Source organism: Lissotriton helveticus, chromosome 5_1, assembly GCF_964261635.1.
Source record: "Lissotriton helveticus chromosome 5_1, aLisHel1.1, whole genome shotgun sequence".
Classification (NCBI taxonomy): Eukaryota; Metazoa; Chordata; class Amphibia; order Caudata; family Salamandridae; genus Lissotriton; species Lissotriton helveticus.
Genome location: NC_136065.1, coordinates 1,679,730,118 through 1,679,756,929, shown reverse-complemented (window position 1 = coordinate 1,679,756,929; position 26,812 = coordinate 1,679,730,118). Strand labels below are relative to the sequence as shown.

The window sequence follows — 26,812 nt, the reverse complement described above, 5'->3', positions numbered from 1 at the left end:
ACAAAAGCTATTGCCATTATAAATTAAAATAACTTTTATTTAAGTATTAATGATTAAAAAAATGAAAAGCCATTGTTATTTGTAATAACAATACATCAAAGTCACGTAAATGCAACACATATTCCATTACAAATGCTATAGGTGTCACATTTGCGAAAGTTAAAACTATTGGCATTATAAATGTCAAAGCTATTAATTTGGCTATTTTCAAAACCAACACATAAAAAAAATTGTCATTTAAATACCAATAGCTCAAACTTTCCTAATGCGAGACCTATTGCATTGCAAAAGCTTGTTTTGTTGTTGTTAATGGACCTCCATGAGGCATGACGCAGCAATCACCTGTGGGGAATGGTAGGCCTTGGGCACATCTCACCGTATCAACTGGCGTCGGTCCGAGGCAGAGCGAGCCACGCCCTGTCCGGCCTCTGCATGGGAAGACACACTCTTCCTTTCGGGCCTGCTGGAACCCGGCTGTGCTGACTGCCTCCTCGTAGTGACAGCCACTCCACAGAGGGGAGAGGCATGCTACCAGGTTGCATGGGTTTCAGGTGCTGCTCGCACTGCGACTCACAGGATGCAGGCGCTGCGGCTTGCAAGCGACAGGCAGGGGCACCCAGATGAGCAGCTTATCGTACTCCGTGGCGGGAGCCGAGCAGCAGAGTTCACCCATGGCCAACAGGCACCACCAGCCAGTGGGTGCTTGGCTTCGCACGTGGGGCACCGCAGCTGTGGGCCATGCTTGGACGCCAGGGTGCCCGTTCCTTTGGTGGCAGCGAAGTATACAACCAGCCTTGTTCCCAGTGTCATGGTGGCCCACTGAGGGTAAGAAAGGCCCTAGGGCCTGTAAAGCCTAGAAATGATGAGGACATGTATACGTCATATTTTTAGAGGAGCCGCTACATAACTGCCCAAAGTCACTCCCCACCTTTATTTTATATTCTCAGTTCCTGCGTCACACCGGGCGCTACCACTGAAGGTGGCCGGCGAGTGTGTACCTCTCCACACCCCGCATCCTGGGGAATAGTGGAACACTACACTGTTCACCGATGACACAGCTATTCAGCATGCCTTGATCCTAAATACAACTGATAGTCCAACTTCCGATCTGTCTTACTGATCACTGAAAACTTCAAAGCAATCCTAGGATGGAACTCGCCTCAGTGGACAAAAGATTTAAGTTGTCCATTGTGCATGTCAAGACTATTCGACTTGCCATTCTTATGGCCTAGCTTGCTTGGCTTCACATCCTTGCAGTCTCAGCCACTTAAAACCTATGTATAGGGTTTAATGATAATGTATCCTTCAAAAGAGAAATCAGGTCATTAAACCTTGGGAGTCCCACCCCTCCTTCACCAAAATCTCACACCTCTCTTACCTTTTCGCCATAATAACTCCTTGTTCATAGCAGCCATTTTATCTACACTGCAGTTTGATAACCCCCTAGACAGTGGTGGACCACCACACAGTATGAAACAACAGCGAAAGGTTCAAAACTATTTTCACTGCCCACAAAGCTCTACTTGACAACAGCACTTCCCCTCTTCATTTTAAAATCACCCAGGGCATGCCTCCCAGGACACTTGGATCATCCAGCACCAACTTTCTAGAAGTGCTAGGGTTCCACCACTAAACACAGGTCAGCAGAAGCTTCTTGCACTTACGCCTAACCACATCCTACCAATCCACGATTCAAAGACTACCTTCTCTGCTTCGGAAACAATGCAGGAACTAGCCAGTCAATCGGTGCCTCCAAGCTCCAGCCTGCATTTCAATGCAGAACCCTTGGAAGCAGTTGGAAGTGCATTGTAAATGTCCGGTGAATAAATCACTTCAACCTTCCCTCTGGCTCCAGGCCTGTGTCTCCTTTCGCTCCTTCCATCTCCCTACCATAAGAGTGTGTGTCTTTTGTGTATGTGTGTACAGCAGTGAACATGCTTCTCTGAATATGGAGTGGTCCGTCTGTGCAGTGGTGATGACGACTATGGGAGTTTTGTATATCTAAGTGTTAGGGCTTCTGCAGTTATTTTGCAATTGCTTTTGTTCTAATGTGAGGTGAACACTGGACACAGCTTCATAGGGACGGGGTGGCTATACTTACCTACAGTTTATGTCTTCTGTGCCCTGGATGAAATCTGGATTCCTGTTCATTTTGGGACCTTCTTTATTTGTACAGTACAGGATGGTATACCTTATGCGACGAAGTGCTGTTGGTTATAAACCGATGCAATCACAGGGCTTTGTGTTGCCAATGCTTATACACTCCTGTGTGTTTGCACCTACATTATTGTGGGGGGCACTCTACTGCAGCACCTGTCTTACATGTTCCTTACATCCCAGGAGCTTCCTGCATTTAATGTAGCCTGCCAATTGCATCCTAGTTCTGCATTCATGCCAGTGGGGTATCACTGGAGCCACTATTTTTTCAGTGTCTGAAGGGGAGGAGGTACATGACTTGGTGTAGGAGTGAACTGGCCCCACAGTGCAGACAGAAGCCCAGTCTAAGAGCACTCAAAGGCATTAGGAGCCCATGAGGTACATCTATACTAAGTGCTGATGCTGGGACACCCTAGCCAGTGCAGTTACATTCCTCAGGCCCTTGCTACAAGAGTTGATGGGGTTGGTACTGCGAGTTACAGGCTCCATCGGGATTACAAGAGATTTAGGGCCAGATGTAGGTAATCCATATTTACCGATTCTAAAATACCGAATTTTACCGATTCGGTATTTTAGAATCGGTAAATGGCATGTAGGTATTCATTCGGTAAGTATTACCGAATCGGTAAGATTCGGTATATACCGTGTAATTCCCATTCATTCCTATGGGCCTGGAGGCCCATAGGAATGAATGGGAATTACCAAATCGGTAAATACCGATTCGGTAAAAGGGGGAACACAATGAAGGGTGTCAGGGTGTCACTTTGACACCCTGTTGCACCCCTGAATAGTGTATGGGTGCACATGTGGCACACATACATGCCCTATGGTGGGAGAGGTGTGGCGCCGCGGCCAGGGCGACTGACTCCGGAATCTGGGCATCAAGGTTCGATCCCCGGCACCGGCGGCAGATTAGCCCAGCACCATGTGACTCTGGGCAATAGCTTGCTTAATCTTCCCGACGGCCCCCAGCGCCTAGAGACCCTAACGGGTGATTGTGCGCTTTACAAATGTGGATATTATTATTATTACATTACATGTTTCCAGCCTACTATTATTGACAAGGGTTCATACAAGAATCTGTTGGTTGTTGCTTCTCTTCACAACAGGAGTGTATGGTGGAATCTGTACAAAATGTCTAGGGGCTGGGAAATCAGAGCAGGAAGCCAGAGAAGCCAATGGTCCTCGTGCGGCTGATTGTGATACCTATTGTTCTAGTGAATTTGTAAAGAAACAGCTTTTGGAAAAATGACTGCATGCTGAGCAATACTCTTGTATGATTGTAGTCCTAAATACTGACAATAAAAATATCCATCTACCAAAATATTGACTACCGAAATATTGTAAACCTTATACTTCTAATTTAAAAATATTGAATCCAACATATTGTTGTACAAAAATATCTAAAGTAAAAAAATATCTAACACAAAAATGTATATGACAATAATGCTACGTTCCCAAACTAAGCAACATTGGGGAACATATTGGAATCTTTGGGGGAGGGGTAAAGGCATATGAAGTATTCCCAATCAAAAATAAACAATATTGTAGAACATTTTTGCCACTGGGAGGATTAGATTGATTATACACAATCAAAACTAATGAACGTTAAAGGGAAACAAAATAAATGTATTTAATTAATTTTAAAATTAATATAAATATCTGTAATTTATTACTTATTAAAGTAAAAAAGATAGCAAATTAAACTTAATTTAAATGTGTAAAAGTAATATACATTAATTTAGAATAAATAATTTAGAAATTCTAATATTATCCGACAGATACATTTATAATAACACAATTCCATTGTCAAAAGATAATTTTAAATATATAAAAATAAATTCAAATTAAACATTTTAATTTGGAAAAAGTAACCACATAATGAAAAATAAGTAAATGATTTCTTGAAGATAAAAACGTACTTTTAAACACATAATAAAATGTATGTTACATTTTTTCAAAAATGAAAAAATACACAAATATTTGATTAATAATTACATTTAAATATATAGAGGTTTAAACACTCCCAACCCAAACTACTACAAAATCCAACAACCCAAACATAAAACAAATAAACTTACAATATATATATATATATAAAATATTACATATAATACTATATATTAATAAAGAAAAAATAAAACTATCTCAAGAGGAACGCACTCACTTTGGACAACCTCTTCCTTAAATTCTGTAGCTTAATGGAAAAAAGAACACCTAACAAAGCTTTTTCAGGATGAGCACCAAGGGTATCCTTCACTCCTCCCACAATTCGGTACCAACCCCCTTCTATAAAGCATTCAAAAATGAGCAGAAGTTCTTCTATTGCAATGTCACTACTAACTTGACTACTCTAGTCTGGATGTTCTGTCCATGCTTCGACTCGACGTCTGGATGCCAGACATCTGAAGAATATGATGTCTCTGCCGACTATACATAATTTTATTAGTTTCTGCAGACTCTATACAGATGTGTGCTTCTGGATCTTTTTCTAAGTGTGTGCTACCAACACTGTTGCTAGGTTTACTTTATATTTGTATGCATTGCTGCTGACATTCCTTATGTTACTCATTTATGAGTCGATATAACATTTTGGGTCTAGTACGTGCTATATACAACCTCTACATAAATAAAATGTTGAACAGGCCACTTGTGTTTTTGAGTTTGGCAGCTGTGGCTGACGTTGGGATGAATTGGTACCCTGTCTGTGTTGCTGTAGTAACAATTAAGTACATTTGAATCCCCAGCTGGAGCGCACTGTTTGTATATTTCCTCATTTGATCGGCCAGTCCTACCAGATCCTCCTTTTATAAGCCTCTTTTACTAGATGACCCTGCTTTGGGCCTTTCTTTACCACTCCCTTCTTCTCTCCCATTTTCCTTGAAGCTCCCTCCATCTCTGGGCCTCTCTTCAGTCAATCAATCAAACAATCAGAGTACTTGTAAAGCGCGCTACTTACCCGTGAGGGTCTCAAGGCGCTGAGGGGAAGGGGGGTGCCGCTACTGCTCGAAGAGCCAGGTCTTGAGGAGTCTTCTGAAGGCGAGTAGGTCTTGGGTCTGCCATAGGTGGGTAGGGAGGGTGTTCCAGGTATTGGCGGCGAGGTAGGAGAAGGATTTGCCGCCGGAGGTTGTTCGTTGGATGCGGGGGACAGCAGCGAGGGCGAGGCTGGCGGGTGGGGGTGTAGAAGCTGAGTCTGCTGTTCAGCTAGGCTGGTCCGGCGTTGTGGAGTGCTTTGTGTGCGTGGGTGAGGAGCTTGAAGGTGATCCTCTTGTCGACGGGGAGCCAGTGTAGGACTCTCAGGAGGAGGGTGATGTGGCTGCGGCGGGGGACTCTGACGATCAGTCGGGCGGAGGCGTTTTGGATGCGTTATAGTCATTGTAGGTGTTTATGCGTTATAGTCATTGTTAGCCTTTCTACCCTATGTTCCAGGTCGTTCACTACGCTCCAGTAATCTCCAGCTCCTACAGGTTCCTAAAATTAAAAAAACCCGCCAAGGAGGCAGGGCTCTGGCGTACGCAGGACCTGTTCTCTGGAACTCCCTCCCCCTTCCATTAAAACACATTACTGATCATTTTTCTTTTCGAAAAACCCTTAAAACCCACCTTTTCTCCAGCATTTAACCACTTCCCGCTATCCATAACCCTCTGGTACTGCCCGGGCATAATATTTGTTTTTCTTGTATGGCAAAGCGCAGAGATACCCCTGCGGGGGTTTATTCAGGCGCTATAGAAGCACATAAATAAATAAAATAAATAAATTCCTCCATAGAGTGCGTTGCCGTAGTCCAGTCTGCTGCTGACTAGGGCCTGTGTCACCGTTCTTCTTGTTTCGGTCGGGATCCACTTGTAGATGCTGCGGAGCATGCGGAGGGTGTTGTAGCAGGAGGAGGAGGCGGCGTTGAGCTGTTTAGACATGTAGAGGGAGGAGTCGAGGATGAATCCTAGGTTGCGTGCATGGTCGGTGGGTGTCGGTGCTGTTCCCAGTGTGGTCGGCCACCAGGAGTCATCCCAGGCTGAGGGGGTGTCCGAGGATGAGGACCTCCGTCTTTTCCGAGTTCAATTTCAGAAGGCTGCTCCTCATCCAGTCGGCGACGGCCTTCATTCCCTCGTGGAGGTTGGTTTTGGCGGTGTGTGGGTCCTTGGTGAGGGAGAGGATGAGCTGGGTGTCGTTTGCGTAGGAGATGATGTTGAGGTCGTGATGGCGGGCCACTTGTACGAGGGGGGCCACGTAGACGTTGAACAGCGTCCGGCTGAGGGATGAGCCCTGGGGGACGCCGCAGATGATGTCAGTGGCTTCGGATCGGAAGGGCGGGAGACGGACGCTCTGGGTTCTGCCAGAGAGGAAGGACGTGGGCCAGTCAAGGGCCTTCTCTTGGATTCCTGCTTCTAGGAAGTGTGTTTTTTGGGTGCGATGGCAGACCGTGTCGAAGGCAGCTGAAAGGTCCATGAGGATGAGGACTGATGTTTCGCCGTAGTCTCATTGGCACCTTATGTCGTCTGTGGAGGCGATGAGGGCTGTCTCGGTGCTGTGGTTTTGTCTGAACCCGGACTGGGACGGGTCCAAGATGTTGTTGTCTTGCAGGTGGCGGGCCAGTTGCATGTTGATGATTTTCTCGACGACCTTCGCCTGGAACGGGAGCAGGGATATGGGCCAGAAGTTCTTGAGGTCCGCCTTGGGCTTCTTGAGGAGGGCGTTGATTTCGGCGTGCTTCCAGCTTTCCGGGAAAGTCGCTGTTTCGAAGGAGATGTTGATGACTTTCCGTAGTTGGGGTGCGATGGCTGTGTCTGCTTTGTTGAATAAGTGGTGTGGGCACGGGTCTGACGGAGATGGAGTTCATGACCTTGCGTGTCTCGTCGTCGTTGACGTTGGACCAGGAGGTCAGGCGATTGGCGCTGGTGGTGTTCACAGGGGAGGTGGAGTCTGGCGTAGTCGGGGCGGTCGTGGTGTTGAAGCTGTCATGGATGTCAGCGATCTTGCGGTGGAAGAAGATGGCCAGTGAGTCGCACAGTTCTTGTGAGGGCGGTATGTCGTTGGCGTTGGCGCTGGGGTTGGAGAGTTCCTTTATGATGCTGAAGAGCTCTTTGCTGTTGTGTGCGTTGTTATCCAGGCGGTCTTTGAAGGAGGATCTCTTGGCTAATCTGATGAGGTGGTGATGTCTGCGGGCGGCGTCCTTGTGGGCTGCTTGGTTGTCCGGTGTGCGTTCGTGGAGTCATATCTTCTCCAGTTTCCGGCATGCGCGTTTGGAGGTCTGAAGCTCGTCGGTGAACCAGGTGGCTCTCTTGCAGGCGTGGCTGTTGGAGCATTTCTTGAGCTGGGCGAGGGTGTTGGCACAGTCGTCGATCCACTGTCTGAGGTTGCGGGCTGCGGTGTCCGGGTTGGTGGGGTCGGTGGGTGGGTCCTGGGTGAGGGTAGTGATCAGCTGGTCTTCGGTGACTTTGCTCCAGCAGCGGAGAGGTAGCTGTTGGGTGCAGTGGTGCGTGGTTGGTTTCTTGAAGGTGAAATGGATGCAGCGGTGGTCGGTCCTGTGGAGTTCGGTGGTGTGGTCGAAGGCGACGTGGGTGCCTGTGGAGAAGACAGGGTCCAGCGTGTGCCCGGCGGCGTGGGTGGGTGTGGTGACGAGTTGTCTGAGGCCGAGGTTGGCGAGGTTGTCGATCAGGGTGGCGGAGTTGGCGTTGTTGTTGTTCTCGAGGTGGAAGTTCAGGTCCCCGAAGAGGATGTAGTCCGTGGAGGCAAGTGAGTGGGTGCTGGCGAGGTCGGCGATGGAGTCGCTGAACTGAGCTCGGGGTCCGGGGGGTCTGTAGATGAGTGTTCCTCTGAGGGTGGTGCTGGGGTCGGTGTGGATCCGTTGTGTTCGGCGGTGTTGAGGGTGTCGTCTGCGTGGGTGGCGACCTTGAGAGTAGACTTGTGGACGATGGCTATTCCTCCTCCGATTCCGTTGGCGCGATCCCTGCGGGTGATCTTGTAGCCGTCCGGGATGGCTATGGCGATGTCGGACGCCAAGGAGTCGTTCCACCAGATCTCGGTCAGGAAGGCCACGTCTGGGGCAGAGGTGTCGAGCAGATCCCAGAGCTCGACGGCGTGTTTCCGTGCGGAGCGGGTGTTGAGGAGTGTGCAGCGGAGGAGGTTGGGCCAGTCCTTGGAGGTTTGGTGGATCTGTCGCAGTGAAGCTGCAGGTGTGGCAGGAGAAAGGTCCGTGGGGCCGTTTCGGGGCGGCCTAGAAGCAGGTGTGGTTTCGGCCGGCATTGAGTGCATAGAGGGTGCTGGCGTCGTAGCGGAGTCTGGTGTTGTTGCATTAGCGGGGTCCAGGGGTTTTGGCGCTGGGCGCGGTCCAGGCACGGATGGATGCAGACGGGATTGCCTTAGGCGTGCCTTCAGCGCACCAGCGGCGCAGCGTCTGGCATATATGGAAGGTGGGAGGAAGGAGCAGCTGGGAGGCGGGAGCAGTGAGTGGGCAGGGGGCGGGCCGCAGGGGGCACAGCGGCAGGGAGACAGTGGTGCAGAAGGCAAAAAGGGGCACCAAAAGGGGGGAAAACGAGTAGTACAGAGCAAAAAACGGGGCACAAGGAGGCGAGTCAGTGGCACAGAAAGCAAATGGAGCACAACAAGGGGTTGAAAGCGAGGGGTACAGAGCAAAAAACGGGGCACAAGGAGGGGGAGTTAGTGGCACAGAAAGCAAAATGGAGCACAACAAGGGGGGAAAAGCAAGTGGTACAGAGCACAAAACAGGGCACAAGGAGGAGGAGTCAGTGGCACAGAAAGCAAAATGGGGCACAAAGAGGGGGGGAAACGAGTGGTACAGAGCAAAAAACAGGGCACAAGGAGGGGGATTCAGTGGCACAGAAAGCAAAATGGGGCACAAAGAGGGGGGAAACGAGTGGTACAGAGCAAAAAACGGGGCACAAGGAGGGGGAGTCAGTGGCACAGAAAGCAAAATGGGGCACAACAAGGGGGGGAAAAGAGTGGTACAGAGCAGAAAACGGGGCACAAGGAGGGGGAGTCAGTGGCACAGAAAGCAAAATGGATGGAGGGCACTTACCAGCCGCAGCGGTAGCAGGGGCACACAGTCGTAACTGCATGGAGGGGGAGCGACCTACCAGGAGGGTCAAGGGTCGCTCCCTGGGTAACTTTTCTATCACCCCAGAGTGGAATTGGTCGGCCTGACAGCCAGTGTCACCTGCTGACTGAAGGCTGGTCCATGTCCCCTATCCCAATCTCAGAGGTTTTACTGAAATCCTGGGATCATGTGTATGAATTTCTTTATGAACATCTGGGGCAGAAACGGTACACATGGGACACAAAACTGTGCACTTACACTGTACAACAGGTTGTAAAGGAATTGTGGAGAGATATTGTGGAGAGAGACTTTACAAGATGATTACAGCTGTTGCATTAGCATGATGTATCTGAGTACAGCAGAACTGTTTATGGAGTCCTCTGTGCCCAATAGGTCGGACTGGGAGGGTAGATCCAGCAGGGTGGGCTTGAAGTAATGAGAGGCTTCCCCGCGCCTAGGGGAGGGGGCCTTTAGTGGCATTACGGGCAAGAGGCGGGGAGAAAGAGGCTGGGCCAGCAGTAGACGTGGTCAAGGGGAGAGGGAGGGGTTAGCAGGAAATGCGAGGATGTAGGACCATCTCAGGCGACCCCTCCCCAGGGAAAGGAATAAGAACACTGACCACGAGGGAGAAGCCCTCTTTGTCCTCTTGCCTCGGGCGCCGCGGGTCACAGCTAGAAGGAAGTTGGAGGCTACGGCGGGCACCGGGGTGAGGGGGCCTCACAGCGTAGTCAAGGCAAGGTTCGTATTTAGGGCCAGTAGTTTTTGTAGACGCTTAATTGATATCATGTTGATAATGTGAATGAGTAGGCGTGTAGGTTGCTTCGCTGTTCCCTACTTGTGCATTGTGCATTTGCGCGTGGCACTGTGTGCACCTCTGTGTTTACGAGGAGTGATGTTTGCTCTGGGTGGTACCTGTGCACGACGGAATCTTGTAGCCTGGGCCACGGCAGGGAGCGCGGTGTGTGTTTGGGTGAGCCCTGGGTGGTTTGTCTATGTGCATTGAGATAGCATGGCCGGGGCCGCGAGCGAGGTGTGCTGCGTTGTCCCTGTGTGTGTGAGGGCACTGCTTCAGAGGCACCGTGGTGGAGTCAGGTATTGGCAAACCAAATGCAAACTGAATTTCATGAGTGTCTCCCGCTCGGGTGTATTTTGCTGAATTTTCGCATTAGCGTTTATTGCGCGAATGGAACTTTGGCTGGGAATTCAGTAGGCGTTTCATCTTCTTGGGAGGTTCTCCTTGAAAAAGATCAGGCTTTAGCAGACAAGGAATCAATCCTTGTGTGGGGGACTAAACCAGTATTACGAGATCTTTGTGCCTCGGTCAGGGAATTCCCTGTTCTGATGTCTAGCCCCTTTTCATGATCCAGTACTTACAGATTCTTTTTAACAGGGATAGAAAAATTGACAGTGTTGTCTATGGTAAAGAGTAAGTGTTAAAACCTCTAAATCTACATTTATTAATCGATGTTGCTGGTGTTTACTGCAAGTGAGGCCCAGACAGGTCGCCAGTGTTATGTACAAATGTATGTATGTAATATATTGGGTACCAGGCGCATATTGAGTACAGTTGTTTTCGCTTTCCTTTGATATTGTTGTGTGCCACACTCAGAGGAATGAAACCATGGTGGCTGTTGCATGTGGTTCACAGATGACGGCTTTCCGTCTGTTTAGTTCTGGAATGATTGCGGTCAGGGGATGTGGCTGCAAGGTGCAGAGCGCGCCAGTGAGCGAGGGCGGAAAGAAAGTCTTCAAAAACAAAAGAAAGTTAAGGAATTTTACTGGAACGTTATCAGTTAGGGCGCAGCGAAGAAACCTCTCCCAGGTGCAGGGGAGGGGTAGGGTTGTCTCCCAGCGCGGGTATGGTTTCAGTCGATTTTCATTTAAGGAATGCTCAGGCAGAAATTAGACAATTCGTCTTGCTTGCATTCAACTTGAAACTAAAGAGCCAAGGGGTTCGGAAGGGTGGTTCAACGAACTCGGCTAACTAGAGTAAGTGTGGCGCTTACCCCAGGATGCCTTGTTTTGGTGGAGGTCGTCCGGTAAATGTGAGCAAACGCTAGTGGTACCTACTTCAAGACGAGTGTAAGCATGGCTCATGGGATGTAGCTGCAAGGAGGGATTTGCGAGGCTGTGGATGCAACACACGAGGGCGTGAGACTGGCATGAGCAACTTTAAGCGGTAAGCAGAGTGAAGGGGGCCCTTTCAGCTTACACCAATAAGGTCAATTGGATGGTAATTTTGAAGCGGAGTCGGTTCAAATGTATACTTTAATATTGGTGCTACATTGTATTCAGATTCACCTTCCTTCTTTATGCTTTGATTGTGGGGCCTACATATCAGTCCCGTTCTGGCCACAATAATACATGGGAAGTAGTTAGCTTTATTGAATTCTTTTATTAGGCACATTGTGACTGCCTGGGTTAACTGTCTGGAGTTTTATATCATTCTGTTGCGTATTACATTTTGCATTATGTTTAGCAACCTCGGCACAACAGCCGACAATTTCTGGGACCTCATGTGCCATCACACGCGGCATGAAACGTGGAGGGTGTGGAGTAATGCGGAATTCATTATGGAGGGTGTGGTGTAACGGCCTGCGATGCCAATTCAGCTCGGAGGGATCTATGTTGAAGTCTTGGCGGAATGTTTTATGGGTTAATCTATTAACCTCCTTGTCGCACTTATAAATTGGGATTTATTGATATAACCGAAACTCAGCATTTTGGCTTTGGGGTGGCTGATCTTCATAAAGTATGATGCAATAGTTGTTACCGCGAGGAAAGAGTGGCGGCCGGATGTATATTTCATGGCACTATGAATTAAGCCATCGAACAGCGACTGGCAAGTTTGCATTTTTTAGGCGGAAGTATTATACCTTAGTTTTGGGAGCAGTCTTCCACAGAAATATTACATTCCGGGTTAAGAACGGGAGACGCAGACAATATGGGCAGATCCACATCAGTTGGCGGGGCTGAAGCACGTACAGTTAGGTGAGATCTTGTCCCATTTAAGGTCGATACACGGTGGTCAGGAAGGTTGGCACAGGGGTGCTTAAAACATTCCAGACGGCACCATTTGGCACACAAGCTCTGGTGTTACTTGCTTGGTGCAGGCTATTCTTATTAGGCTATGGTGAAACCCGGTTATAATAACGTGGTTTGCAGTTAAAATAGTAGGTTCCAGTCTGTCCTGCAGCGCCCCACAGGGGTTCACAGGCCTTGTTATGCCTGGAGGGTGAACTGTCAGGGAGCTAGGGGCGAAGCATTGTACCTTTGTGTGGAGGAAGGCTGCTGCTGCTGAAGCACTAACGGTATATGGTGAATCAACCTCTGTAGCTGTTACGACCGGTAGCAGTCGTTGTCAACAAAAAGCGGTATCACTCAATGAAACCTCCTGTATTCCACAGATTCACCCAGGGGTGCAGCTACATAATGTAGGAACGCCGTGTTCAGGTAGACTGAGCAGAACGGTTAGTGGTTACCAGATCCTAGGTAAGTGATGAATACAGCTTGAATGCTCAAAAGGGTACGTTGAGTTGTGGGGCCACTGGACGGGCAAGAGGAGGACCATCCTGCTGGTGGTCCTGGACCTTTTGCTCTACCCTAGGATACCTGGAATTGAACATTCGGGACGAAATACTGGGAGTTGTGGGCAAGATGCCTGGAACAATTTACAGAACATTCTAGGGGTGTCTTCGAGGGGAGACCGGTTCCCCGGGCAGGGACGGAGTGTGATGCGCTACCCTGGTTGGTAAGTTTGTTAGTATTGACCATCCCTCTGAGAGACGAGGGGATAAGTGGGAGGGGCCAGTAACTAAGGGAGGTTGGCCAAATCATCTTCGGAATGGTATACTAAACTTTCCCCTTAGTAGGGAGTTATTTATTGTGGGTACTTTGAATATTTAAGGGCGATTTGCCCAGTTATAGGTACCCCGGCAGGGGCAAAGTGCGAGGTCCTGGTGTTTATGTAAATGGAATGGGGGGGGCTTTGCCCATCCCTCATAGTGAGGAGGGGGAAGTTCATAATTAAGGTATGCCCTTGGTTAAGGGCTTTGGCTGTGGTTGAAGGAAAAGGGTCTTGTCTGTATTTTTGCATTCTGGAATTTGCTGCCTGAAGGGAAACTGGAGATAACGGTGGTGTTGCTGGCACAATTTCAGAGCAGTGCTTCTGCCTCATATCCTACACTCTCACAACAATTGCTTATAATTTAAGGACACTTACCAAATATACGTGAGGACACTTACAGAGGTGGTGATAAGGTACCACATTGCTAGCTTCTACTTGGGTGCAGGGTAATTTTCACATCATACGGTATATTATCATAAGTAAATCTGTACTTTATACCCTTGTATGTACATCTTGCCAGGGGTCTTAACTATGTTGGGGCAAGCACCAACCCCTACATAAGGAGCATCAGGAGTCAGTGGAGGGAGCTGTATATCAAGGGAAACGGTGGCTCCCAAAAGGTTTCAGTAAAGTGCACATGGGGGTCACCAGTGTGTAATTAAGCTTATAGGGCTCACGGCAGGTGAGACGGGGGCGGAACTGCTGGTGGTTCTGGATTTTTGAGCCACACCGAGAGGCTCGACGGATGTTCTTTGGGTGTGCACAGGGCTCTGGGACCTAGCTCACGCTCAGGGAAAAGCAGCTTCAGAGTATGGGAACTACAGCTTTCTTGACAGGGAGATGCTCATGGGTTTATACGAATGTACTGTCTATTATATATTTATAAGTGCGCCTTCAAAAGGGTGGATCCCCAATGCTGACTGTTTGTTTTTCCTTTTCTCCACATGCTGGTGAGAGGCGCATGGCGGTAACATGATCTCCGGATGGCAACTGGCAGAACCTTCAGAATAGCCAGCATTCAGTTCTGGCACACAAGGGTGGAGGACTTCGTGTTCGGTGCGGTAGTGCTTTAACAGTGTTGTGTGTCCTGTCATGGGTTAGGCTGTAGTGCAGTTCACCATCCAAAGGAAGCAAAAGAACAAAGGGTAGCGCTTACCATCAAGGGCTTAAGGAATGTTGCAAGGTAATAACTCGGGCCATAGCCACATGTCGGTAGAATTTGGTGGATACGGGACCAAAGTGGAAGCTTCCCCCTGGGTGCTGACACTGTAACGGTTCTGTGCGGACAATACTGGGGAGGGGAATCCGCCTTGGGGCCCAGAGAGGGGAGCAGGCTGAGTTAGCCTGGTGTTGGGTATTGCGATTTTCCACGGATAGAGCCGCTACCAGTACTACTTGCACGTCACTTGCAATTGCTACCTGGTTTAAGAAATGCAGCCTATACTGCAGTGTTAATGGTTCAGCTGGGCTGCTTTTCGTGGTGCAGGTGGGCGCAGGATGTGGCATAGGCTAAGTTATTCTGTCCTGCAGGCCAGATTAAGTTTATTGGGCACCAATTTCCAGCAAAGGTCAGGCAGTAGTACAGTGGGCGGAAAGCGCCGTTCAGGGGGCTGATATGGTCCGGATCAATTTCTCACATCACTGCTTAGTTTAATGGGCGAAAAGGTCGCCTATTAGCTACAGGGGGCAGTTTGGGAGCTGGTGCCTCCATCAAGGGATATAAAACATATGCATTGCGTTGCAACAGGATTGCATTCCCCATAAGAAGCAAACAATAACAGATTGGGGCGAGTATCAAAATGGTTATTTGCAGGAGTCTCCTGTGATAAGGAATGTAGGGTTGGCATCATCCATCCGCACTAAATGGGGGGCCATCTGCACTAAATTGGGGGCCTTAGCGCCAGATCTGGAAAGGAAGTAGCTGCTGGGGGGGAGGGCGAAAGCGCCAGTTGGCTATTCGCCCTGTGGCGGGGTCCCGGCCAAGAAAAATGTCGGGGACTCCTTTTTTGGCGGGGATTGGCTCATCATGGAACAAGGAGGGAAGTCAATGGGGCTCCGGGCTGGCGGGAGAGGGGGCCGTCCTGCTGGTGGTCCTGGACTCTCCGGCCCTACCCGAGATGCCGATGCTTGGAAGAAGCAATTTGGGGAGAGCTGGGGCGCAAGGAAAGGCACAAAGCAGTACCAGGGGGGCGTGTCTAGGGGGTAGACGATGGGTAGTTACCTGGAGTGGATTGGAAGCAATGGAGGTGGGTTGTGGCCTGCTGGTACAACCCACATCCAGGGTGGATCTGGAGATCCTGAACTGTAAATACAATTGTAACCTGTGGTGCAAACCAATACTACACGACCCTATGTTTATCAATGTGTGTTGGATTGTTTTAATAAAGTTAGTCTTATGTTGACAATGTATCAACAAATAAAGAGGGCGTTATCTGAGAGAATTAATAAAGACTACACAGTGAAGACCAGCCACTTTGTAAGGTACCTTTTGTGGGGGGCAAAAGGGGGCAAAGTATGGCGAGACAAATTGCACGTTATATGCCTACTATGAAAGTGGTAGCCTTTTGGAATGCAAAATCAGTCTTTGGTTGTAAGCGGATCTCCCAACATCCAGGGCTGGGCTGGCCATCAAGGACACTGGGCAATCCCCGGTAGGCTGCTGGCTCGGCCTAGTTTCAGGGTTCTTTTACACTCATGCTTGAAAGCTGCCCTCCGGGACTGGTGCTCCCTCTCAGCCTTGCAATCTTTACCAACCCCGTCGGCTAAGCTGACTTCCTATCCAGGTTTGTACTAGTGCTTTAGAATCCACGAGCTACGCAGGAGTAACGTTATGCTTACATATGCTCATTTTAACTGCAGTATCAGGCCATGCCAGGAGGTTAGCAGGATGTTAGCAGACTCCATGGACAAGGTGACCTGCCGAGAGGGGCAGAGCAAGTCTAAAACATTTTACTCCATGCCACACTCCTCTGAAACACACTGGACACTGTCTGACTTGTGGTGTAGATTACGCCTGAAGGATAACAACATGTTTGCAAAGAAGGGGGGAGAAAGCTGAGTCCGAACAGGCACCACCACAATGCACTCCATTGATTGATTGGACTGCTCTGAGTTGAGAACCAGCCAATCAATTCCACTTACTTCTCTGGGAGCCCAGCGCAGGAGAGGGAGACAGAAATCCCCATGAAACCAGATAGCGGGAAGAGGAGGACGAAGAGGGAAAGAACAGCGAGTACTAAGCATGCATGTGGATACACGGTTTGAGGCAGGGTAGAAATTGACAAGCATTGTATCATTTACATGTAGGGTGATGTGGAAACTGACAAGACGATCTGCTGTTTAAATACTGGAGTAATAAGGAAGATAGCAGTTTAGCATGCTTTATGTACAGAGCAATGGGAACATGGGCATGGGGCTTTATATTTTGAGGCATTGTGAAGGCTGTCCTGACCGTGGTATTTTACAGACTAAATCATTGTACATACTGGCTTGCCACAGTATTTTGTATACATTGAAAAAACTGGCCATGGTAAAATGCCTTGCATACTGGGTGATTATTAATACCTCCTTGGTTGTGGTGTTTTACATTTTGTGGCATTTTGGAAACTGGCCTGACTATGGTGTTTTAAATGCTTGCATATAAAAGCAACAATCATATTTTATTTTCTGACACATCAATTTTGATTGTCCACGAACTGGCAGAGGACCAGCGATGGGAAGTGAGTCATGGCATTGGTGTTAGATGCTTGAAATATGATTTTCAATTTGTAGATGTACCATTGGGCCACAGCGTCAGACAGGCCCTGCTTCTCCTGCAGCTCAGATACGTGCCTGTTGTGCATCAAGTGTTTTCTGTCTGGCACCTAATTCTTTTATTAAGGCATACATGGAGAACTGTTGCTCTCGGGTCCTATGGAAGATTTTGAATTAGAGTATTATATCAGTTCAATTTGAATCTTTACTCGACTATCAAAAAGAGGTAGCCATAAAAGTACAATCATATTAAATGTAAAAACAGTTTAAGAAGGACAAGTACAGTAACAATTATTAAAATCAATTCATTTCTTACAGTATATCAGGGTACATTTTCACGTTAATAGGCTTCAAGAATAGGCATGGCAGCATTATAGCTTAGAGGGAAATCATCTACGAGATTTGTAAAATCAATTCAATTTTTACACTATAGTTGGATGCTTTTCCTCACATTGCTCGATTTCAGAATGAACAAGGCAACATTGTAACATATCAGGGGGTCACCTAGTGTCACCAGGAATTTCATTGCTACTTTATGTGACCTAATGGGGCGATAAACAATGGTTTAGGATAAAAACACCTAAAATTATGATAAAAGTTACAAAACAACATTAAGTGCAATGTGCTCTGTTTACTTATGTTATCGCAAGGACATGGTTCTACAACAGATGGATGTGTCCTCATTTTTGGAAATGCAATGAGGTGATGAACAATGCCACATCTCAATCTTAGTAGCACAAAACGATGCTGTCCATAAGTCACATATGACAAGTAGTTATTAGCCCCCTCCTCTAAGTTATACAATTTGCACAGGGCGACAGTAGGATTATTCCACTCAGCCTTTGATCTCAAATCCAGCCTATACTGTAAAAAGGAGTCTCTGATCTCCTTTGCATGGGGCAATATTTTTTATGTCTGTGACCATACTGATACAAAAGGGGGTGGTGATGGACGGAGCATCAGAACCAATCAAACACTCACACCCAGTCAAAAGATCTGGGTTTGATCCATCACCGTTCTTTAGCCCACTCTGCCACCCCAGTTCAGACATGGCTATATGCAAATCAGTCTGACCCTGTGCCTCATGGGAACAGTCCAGCCCGAACTGCCAAGCCATGCCTTCCCTGGACCGGAAACAAGCTTCCGAGGACCGGTTTCTGGCATTCCAGCCGTCTTGAGCCCGGCTAGCTTGAATCCAGTGGCAAAGTGAGCAAGGGACTCACGTCTGAGCATACCCTGCCACACTTATGGCGGCCAAAAGCGGTACAAAAGGGGGTGGTGATGGACAGAGCATCAGAACCAATCAAACACTCACACCCAGTCAAAAGATCTGGGTTTGATCCATCACCGTTCTTTAGCCCACTCTGCCACCCCAGTTCAGACATGTCTATATGCAAATCAGTCTGACCCTGTGCCTCATGGGAACAGTCCAGCCGGAACTGCCAAGCCATGCCTTCCCTGGACCGGAAACAAGCTTCTGAGGACCGGTTTCTGGCATTCCAGCCGTCTTCAGCCCGGCTTGCTTGAATCCAGTGGCAAAGTGAGCAAGGGACTCACGTCTGAGCATACCCTGCCACACTTATGGCGGCCAAAAGCGGTACAAAAGGGGGTGGTGATGGACGGAGCATCAGAACCAATCAAACACTCACACCCAGTCAAAAGATCTGGGTTTGATCCATCACCGTTCTTTAGCCCACTCTGCCACCCCAGTTCAGACATGGCTATATGCAAATCAGTCTGACCCTGTGCCTCATGGGAACAGTCCAGCCCGAACTGCCAAGCCATGCCTTCCCTGGACCGGAAACAAGCTTCCGAGGACTGGTTTGTTCGCCCTAAGTGTGGCAGGGTATGCTAAGACATGAGTCCCTTGCTCACTTGGCCACTGGATTGAAGATAGCCTGGCTGATGAGGATTATGAATCCGAAACCGGTCCCAGGATGCTTGTTTCCGGTCCAGGGAAGACATGGCTTGGCAGTTCGGGCTGGACTGTTCCCATGAGGCACAGGGTCAGACTGATTTGCATATGGCCATGTCTGAACTGGGGTGGCTGAGTGGGCTAAAGAATGGTGATGGATTAAACCCAGATCAGTTGACTGGGGGTGAGTGTTTGATTTGCTCAAACGCTCCGTCCATCATCCCCTTTTGTATCACTTTGTTCGCCTTAAGTGTGGCAGGGTATGCTCAGACGTGAGTCCCTTGCTCACTTGGCCACTGGATTCAAGATAGCCTGGCTGATGAGGATTATGAATCCGAAACCGGTCCCAGGATGCTTGTTTCCGGTCCAGGGAAGACATGGCTTGGCAGTTCGGGCTGGACTGTTCCCATGAGGCACAGGGTCAGACTGATTTGCATATGGCCATGTCTGAACTGGGGTGGCTGAGTGGGCTAAAGAATGGTGATGGATTAAACCCAGATCAGTTGACTGGGGGTGAGTGTTTGATTTGCTCAAACGCTCCGTCCATCATCCCCTTTTGTATCACTTTGTTCGCCCTAAGTGTGGCAGGGTATGCTCAGACGTGAGTCCCTTGCTCACTTGGCCACTGGATTCAAGATAGCCTGGCTGATGAGGATTATGAATCCGAAACCGGTCCCAGGATACTTGTTTCCGGTCCAGGGAAGACATGGCTTGGCAGTTCGGGCTGGACTGTTCCCATGAGGCACAGGGTCAGACTGATTTGCATATGGCCATGTCTGAACTGGGGTGGCTGAGTGGGCTAAAGAATGGTGATGGATTAAACCCAGATCAGTTGACTGGGGGTGAGTGTTTGATTTGCTCAAACGCTCCGTCCATCATCCCCTTTTGTATCACTTTGTTCGCCCTAAGTGTGGCAGGGTATGCTCAGACGTGAGTCCCTTGCTCACTTGGCCACTGGATTCAAGATAGCCTGGCTGATGAGGATTATGAATCCGAAACCGGTCCCAGGATGCTTGTTTCCGGTCCAGGGAAGACATGGCTTGGCAGTTCGGGCTGGAATGTTCCCATGAGGCACAGGGTCAGACTGATTTGCATATGGCCATGTCTGAACTGGGGTGGCTGAGTGGGCTAAAGAATGGTGATGGATTAAACCCAGATCAGTTGACTGGGGGTGAGTGTTTGATTTGCTCAAACGCTCCGTCCATCATCCCCTTTTGTATCACTTTGTGACCATACTGATATCTTAAACAAGTTTTCTAAAGAGAAATTAATATATAATAGCCACAGAATTTTGAGTGCATTGTGCAAATTAGGACAGTCTAAAATAATTGATTTGGTAAAAGCAGTTTCTTCCCTTTTCCACATTGAGGCCCATAATAACAGTGGTTTGACCAATAAAAGGTCTTCTAAAAACTGGAGACCTATCTCGTGATGTACAATAGAGTTTGAAGCAGATGGCGGTAAATAGAATAAACGTTTTAGGAAACAGTTTACTTGCGTTTGCAGGACCTTGCGCTTTACGTGGCCCCAAACTCCAGCCCCGTAAAGGGCTGTACTCACTCCTTTCGCTTTATATATAGCCACCATCTCGTTAATAGGTTGATTCCCTAATTTTGAAGAAAGCCCTGCTCATTTTAGCTCTATTGTTTAAAATATGAAAGGAATTAACAGTATTATTTGGGGTACTGTCAATAAAAAAGGTTTGCTAGGTTTTAGTGTGGGCCCACAGATCATGGTAAATGTTCTTGATTAATTAATTACCATTTTCTTTGGTGTCATAAATGCTGAAAACGCATCCATCAGTCTCTAGAGGTCTACCGGAGTTATTGCTAAAAGTACAGCGTCGTCCCCATATAATAAGACGGGTATCGGACGACCTGCCACCCTGGAGGCATCAGCCTTTATTGTCTGTAGATAATTATCTACCCCATTAATAAAAAGGGGGAATAAAATTGGTGCTAACATGCATCCTTGAAGTATCACCCGCCCCACTTTAAATTTAGGTGAACATTCCCCCTGAGGGCCAAAACGAACTTGGCTACTTAAGTTCTCGGACAGATGAAAGAGAAATCCAATAATCGCCCTTGGTGCTCCCATAGAGATCAGGGTTGGCCAGAGTAAATTATGATCGACCAGATCAAATGCACTACTTAAATCGGCAAAGCATAAATATAGGGTACCTACCTTGTATACTTGCTGATAAGTAGCTCTAAATTAGTGCATTGCTCAAGGGTCCCAATTTGTTTCCTGAACCCAAACTGCGCCGGGGTTAAAACAGAGTACTGCAGTGCCCATTCCTCGAGTCTTAGCAACAAAACCCTGCTCATCACTTTCAGGGCAGTGTCTAAGAGTGAGCTGGGCCATAATTTCTAGGATCTGTTTTACCCCTTTTTAGGTCGAGGCTAGCGCAGCGCATGCGATGCACTAGGAAAACGACCTCTTGCAATCACTTCAGCTTTCGTAAAGGCTCAAACATGTAGGGCTCACACGCCATTGCCCTTTGCGTCTGGCTTTATTACGCAATTGGCCAAAGGTGTGTGGATGTCCCAGCTTCTTTTAAAAGGTTTACCCCCAAAGCGTTTTCCACTCGGGAGCCAGCAGCGGCACGCAGAGGCAATCTGTTTTTCATCAGCGTGGGCGCATTTGTTAATTATTGCTTTCCGCCCGTCACCTCTTGCACCCTTCTGCTTGTTTACTTTGTCAAAGATTTTGGGAGTTCAGTTCAAGGGGCCATTAACTTTTAAAACGTTTATGTTTTCATTGGATAATGTTAGTTTTGCTTTTAAATATATCATTACTGCCTGTATTCGAAGGCGCAGCCTTGTATTCAATGCCTTTGGCTTCAGTTTCCTTTGTTCCTTTTCTGTTCTTTTCTTCACCCTCCTGTTGCATGTATGTTTGTTTGGATTTTTTGTTTTCCACTCGTAGAGTTGCATTTGAGCTCCAATGTTACCATTGTTTTTGACATGATGGTGTTTTGTTTTTACCACAAACTTCGTAATTCAGACACACAAGATATTGTCACGTACAAAAAAACTGTCGCAAATGACATTTACGTCAGATGTAGGGCGGAGTGTTTCATTAAATTGATTCCTCTGTCGTAAATTATTATTTTTCATGTTTTTGAGATATTGTAATATAGTGCCGACACAAGGCCAGGCGGCATCAAGCGCTTTACATATGAGTACCGTACCAGCGTGCAGAGAAATAATGAAAATAAATCTAGTGGTCAAATCATGGGTAAAATTTACAGAGGGTGAAAGGAGAAACACAGCATTAAAAGTAAGATCCGATTGATGCAAACAGTGATTGTAGATATATGCAGAGAGGGGGTGCAAAAAAAAGCAGCTTAAATGGAGGGGAGGAATATTGAGAGATGCACGTACAATGTACAGGAGGCGGAGCAAAACAAAGCGCACATGTTCCTTTTTTGGGAGGGTGGGCATTAAAACAGGAGTGAGGGGAAAACAGTGGTTGGTGAGGCAAAAAGGCGTTAGGACAATTAAGACGCACACATGTTTTTGAGGATGTTTGGCAAACACTGTTCTCTGATTTTCACTGAAGCTTGCACCACCAATTAAACCTGGTGGGAAAAACCTTGGTTGCGACCACACCCAGCACAAATGGCGCTTGGGTCCTCATAGGGCAGGTTCTACAACCAGCGCAGATTGAATCCACGCTTCACTCGTCCTGTGGTCTAAAGCACCTATTTGTAGGAGGGGGCCTTCTGAGCCTAGTGCCCCCTCAAGGGCAAGGTACCAACCACGACACCCGACTTGAGACCATGGAAGCCTGGTGTTTGACGCGTTGTCAGGACATATTTATTCCCAAATCAAACATCAATCGGCAAGGTGTGGGTCACTTTTTTAGGCACCCGGTCCGATTTGAACTCTGAATTCTTTTTTTTGATAAAAGGGGATTGGTAGGCTTATGCTGAAGTACAATGTCTGCAGCAGCACTCCCACCACCTTCCCCAGCAAGCCCACTCCGACAGCCCTTTTTCACCGTCTACAGAATAACAATGGTCTTTGGGGTCACAGCTTGTGGCACGCCGCCTACATTTCGGGTTCAGGGCACGGCACCCACCAGGTGAACATCTGCAAGCAGCAGAGTTCGCAATCCTCTACCAAGATAATAAAAGGTGTGTCTATGACGAGTGGACTTGATGGGGTTCTGCTTTCATCTCCCACAGCAAACTTAGCGCCGCAAGATGGCAACCACCCATTCCAGGTCAGGTGAGAAAAGTGAAAGAGAATCAAGTTTATAGAAATAAACATGAAACTGTGACCTTGAATGCAATGGAGACAGGGTCAGTAGGTGTAGGCAGAAGGCAGAGATTTGGCTAAAATTAACAAAATGCCTTGTAAGCTATTCTGTTAGATTTCACCTACAAGTAACTGCATATAATATATCACGCATACAACTTAGATTAGAAATAAAGACAAGTTAAACTAATCTGTGGAATTGCACTCTGTTCGGGTAGGAAAGCTCAGTTGGTAAAGTAACCACTGTTGATGTATGTGTGTAACAGGAGGGTCCCAGATATAAATCCTGGTTGGAGCACTGATGAATAATTACATACTTTCATAGTGCTTCGAGGTCCAGCAGTTTACGAAGGTATAGTGAATAGGTAATAGGTAATTATTTTAAAACTGCATTACGTGCAACATAATATATATATAGGCTACTGGAAAAAGCACAAAGAGATTTTGTTTAAGTTAAAACAAGTACTTTGAAATGATATATTTATAGTAAGACTCATTTAGACTATTGCTAATGCAAAACATTTTACAAGCTTCCATTAAAAGACACACTCCCGAACTCAGGTGCTGAAACACCTCCACTGTTCTTAAAGAGAATACATCCTTTGCCACCTCGAAGCTCAAATGATTCTATTAATGAAAACTACCCTCGCTAACAAGCATCCTTTAAATTTGCAGATTAACCAACAGCACACATTTACATTTCTTTCAGGTAGCAGGTGCCATAGAGAGAAGGCTTCCTTCTTCTTTAGCTGTCTATTCCTCTCACTTAACAGTACAGCAGGCCAACTCCCACCCTTTTAGTCTGAGGCACTTGGCACCTCAAGGTCAGCATTAACCTTTCAGGGACAATTGTTTTCTAACAGAAACTAGAGAAACTATTTTGATAAAAATAAAAAAAACGCTGTCCCATCCTCCCCCAAGAGATCCCTTCTGTTTGAAGCTGTGAATTGCATTGGTTTGTTGCCTAGAGCCTGTTGGTTGTTGCCAGAGATGACAGAGGTAAGATCAGAGCTCTAAATCTATCGGTAGGATGAATTTAACACCACCAGCCAGAGACAGATCTCTCCTGAGAAGGTCTCTGCCTTCTTGCTCCCAGAAACTGGGGTGGTTCCTACTTTGGGAGGCAGGACCTGTTGAAAATTATTTTCCACCATGTAAAAGTCGGCTTTTCAGCACACCAGGGTGATTTGTATTTCATTTACCTTAAGAATTCTGGATCCTAAATGTATTGTGTATGGCCTTTTCGGCCCCATCTCCTTGTTTGCTTGCTCTTCTAGTGACAGACGGTTTTGCCATGGAAGGTTTGCTGTAACTTGGTAAGTGGAAAGAACGTGGGCAAGGAGCTCACCTTACGCTATATTCAATCAATAAATCAGTAATTTGTTAAGCTCACTACATTCCCGCGAGGGTTTCCAGGTGCTGGGGGGGAGATGGGGCCGCTACTGAACGAACAGCCAGGTTTTTAGTATCCTCCTGAAGGTCAGCAGGTCTTGTGTCTGTCGTAGGCTCAGTTGGAGGGTGTTCCATGCCTTGGCGGCGAGGTGGGAGAAGGATCTCCCGCCGGTGGTTGTTCTTCGGATGCGCGGGACAGTGGCGAGTGAGAGGTCCGCAGAGCGTAGCTGGCGGTTGGGGGTGTAGAAGGAAAGCCGTCTGTTGAGGTAGGCTTGGCTGATTTTGTGGAGTGCCTTGTGTGCGTGGATGAGGAGCTTGAAGGATATCCTCTTGTTGACAGGGAAGAAAGTGCAGGTTTCTCAGGTGGGGGGTGATGTGGCCGTGTAGTGGTACATCGAGGATCAGTCGTGCCGAGGCGTTTTGGATGCGTTGTAGTCGATTGATGAGCTTGGTCGGGACTCCCGCGTAGGGGGCGTTTCCATAGTCGAGAGGTTGCAGATAAAGACTGGGAGGAGGTACACTGTCTGTTACCCATTATATTAAGGGTGCAAGTACTGCTAACCTAGAGGAGACTCGAGTGTAGTTACTGGATTTAAAGCTAGATTACAGCCAGCCATGCATGAAGTGTGCTGGGATGGCAAACCACAAAGTCAAGTATCATTTTACAATTATTGAGGATTATTGAAAGAGGACTGGTGGGGGAGAGCAGCTGGATGGCACAGGGCCATGGCTACTATCAACTAGTTTAACTTCCATCTTTTCTCTCTTCCTCCCTTTAATCACATGTATTTTTCCCTTTGCCTCTTTAATCACAGAGAGTAGCAGACCCTCTCTCGATTCACCAGTTTCAGGTTAAAAAACCAGGAAAACACACTCAAAGCCTACTTACTTTAGAAGCAAATTTAAGTGGTATATGGAAAAAGATCACTGGGAACAGTTATATGAATCCCTCTTTTCTAGAGAGCAGTGGTGAAGCAGCAGAAACTTCACAATTTCTTTGCTGTGCTGCTGTGGCTATGGCTGTTGGCGTGCTACAGTTGAGCCAACTAGTGACTTTTTATATTTTAACCAGGAACTGAAATGTCTCTTGGTTTTAAAATAATGTCTGTTTTCATTATCTAGTGCATTAGTGCCTACTTAACTGTCTTCAGATGATGAAAGGCTGAGTTGGACCTGCTAGAGTCCAGAGTCCCCTGACATGTAGTTTGCACATAAGCACTTACATTACTCGGTGATTTGAGGACTTGCTTCAGATTAAGTAATAGAGCTAAAGACGATTTGTGTGGCGAGATGGCCTTCATAGTCTTAGCCAATCTCAGTGCTCCACTGAATTGGGTCTTTGTTTTGAAAACCATCCTTCTCTAGGCAGTCATGCTGGAGGGAGCTGGTTAGTCGTATAGCTCCCTGTGATAGGACGGAACAGGTGAGATCTTGAAGCATTGCTGCATTTGGGGATGATCAGAAGTTAATCTCATTAAATGAGGTTATGTGTGAGTTACGACCCTAAAATTGACAAAAGGTAAACCTGGAAATAATGTAGAATAAACAGGTAAGCAGAGATTTTGGGACCAGCAGTAGGTGAGCAGGGGCTTCAGGGAACTGAGAGTGAGGCCATATCCATCAAGATTTGAGAGTAAGCTCTAGTCTTGGAGAATTACATTGAACAGGGCCATTACTGGAAACCTAAGAGCGAGAAGGAGTTGGTGGGGCTTAAGGACAAGCAGGAGCTTTGGCGATCTGGTGATGAGTGGGAATCTCAGGGCCGTAGTGTGTGCAGAGCACCTGGGGGGCTGACATTAAACAGAAGCCTTAGGGAATTCTCACTGTAAAGATGGACTTCACATTCCTGGGTGTGCGCATGGCTCTGGGTGTTGGGAATATCATACCAGAGGGTGAGTAGTCCAATTGTACAGTAGCCTCTGGAGATCTCAGTGTGAGCAGGAGACTCAGGGAGGTGAGTCTGTGTAGGAGCCTCTGGGGAAATGAGCTTAAGGGTAGTGAGGGAAAATGGGTGGTTTGGGATACACCGATAACGAGCAAGACCCTCTAAGTCTTAAAATGAACAGGGCACACAGTTCCTCGAAAGTAAATAGAAGCCAGCCTACAAGTTAACATAATCCTCTGAGGACCTGTTGGCCAATGGACAGTGAGAATCACGACGAATTAGCAGAAGCTTTAGGGCCTACTACTGGCAACGTGTGGACTCTGAAATCTGTGAGTGAGCAAGGTTGGCAGAGATTCATAGACCTGAAGATGAACAGCAGGCGATCTATGAATGAGCTGCAGTGGAGAAACATTTTTTCCAGACTGGACCAATGTTACTGACCCCCACAAGCTGTAAATTGATTAATGTATCACAAACTTCCTCCAAAATTAGCTCCAGTAGTACCAAACAATACTTTTCAAAAGGTTGTTATCCTCAATGCGGG

The 26,812-nt window shown here is 47.4% G+C and overlaps 1 protein-coding gene across 1 annotated transcript in view; it reads right to left on the bottom strand.

The window, feature by feature from the left end:
* Positions 1–26,812, bottom strand: part of JPH4 (junctophilin 4) — a 429,617-nt gene that overhangs the window by 254,114 nt on the left and 148,691 nt on the right. The window lies entirely within an intron of this gene.